The sequence below is a fragment of the Typha angustifolia genome, chromosome 2 (assembly GCF_048772165.1).
Source record: "Typha angustifolia cultivar Huaian chromosome 2, ASM4877216v1, whole genome shotgun sequence".
NCBI lineage: Eukaryota > Viridiplantae > Streptophyta > Magnoliopsida > Poales > Typhaceae > Typha > Typha angustifolia.
Genome location: NC_133240.1, coordinates 8408608 through 8410111, shown reverse-complemented (window position 1 = coordinate 8410111; position 1504 = coordinate 8408608).

Sequence of the window (1504 nt, the reverse complement as noted above, 5' to 3'; positions counted from 1 at the left end):
TTGAATCTTTGAGGAAGCAATTTATATAGAGTACGTTGAAATGTCCGCGAGAGCGAGGGGACCGCGCAGGTGCGTAAATACGCGCTACCGGCAGCCGTCAAATATGCCTCGAGAATCGTAATCTGCCAAATAAAGAACATATTTGCAGGTATACTCCTCACAAGCTACTTATTTGCGTACATATCATCTTAATATTTGCACATACACCCTTCAAAAAATAGTTGTCCTTTTTTTCTATGGATACCATTCCAATTACTTGTTCCCAGCTGTAACTCTTTCTAAAAATCTAAATGTATTCAGTATAGGAAAAGACATCCCTTAATGGGAAATAATTCATACAGCAAACCATAAAGGCAGTTTTCTATTTTCAGCATAAATAGATCAAAAATTAACTATTAATTAATTCTCATGGGTTATCCATGCAAAAATACTAATAAAAAATTAAGGGATACTTATAAAAAAATAATAGAAATATCAACTTTTAGAGGGGTAGATGAATAAATAAGGTATTTTTAACAAGAACAAAAAATTCCTCGAAATAGTTTTTCTGTGTGTGTTTGTATTTACCTATTTAAGTGCCAATATTGATGAGGGTCTGATAACATGGGCAGAGATAAATCCTCCAATAATAAGCCAGCCCATTACACGGCCCAACTAGGATAAATTATTAAGGCCCAAAAACATGTGTTTTGCCGGGGGTTATATATATTTTTTTATACGTTGTTATTGTAGCTCAGCAGTCAAATCTAATTGATAAATTTATATATCTATAAGGTTGGTGGGACATGCAAGCTCATAATCTACACCAAATCTCTATATATAATATTTATAAAGTTTTATGACATATAAGTTTCCTAGCCCAATCTTACACAAAACCTCTTACCTTCAGCATCATGGTAGTTGAGAACAACGACTTATGGGCTAGAATTTTACTACTTAAAAGGGTAGGCACACCATTAAGAGAGGTGACATAGTGGTATGACATGGTCATCACCTTAGATGGGTGCCATGATGTGAGTGTTTGAATTCAATTCAAGGGTTTATTCAATGTCAAATTTATGGGTCTCTTTCCATGGCCCAGTAGACGAGCACATGACTTTTCTCCAGCAAGCTTAGTGTTTATTAATTAGCAAGAAAACAAACATTTTATAAAGGAAAAATAAGTTAAAGAAACTATTTAACTAAGATAACTTTGTACTTTTCTATGGTCATCCAACACAATGCAGACAACCTGAAATATTTGGAAAGGTATAAAATATTCAGTCAAAAGTTTTTTTAATGCCGTCGTCAAGGATTTTGGAATAAAAAAAACCCTAAAGTAGTAATGGTCGTGCTTTTCAACAAGTGTGAATTAAGTGTGAATTGATTCATGCAAGTTGGTTCTCAAATACTATTATCAATATATCAATCATGCATATCTGATAACTCTAACAATGTTAAAAGATTCAAATAGATGGAGCAGCATGAATAAGCTTACAGCAAATCCCAATTAACTTTTAAACTA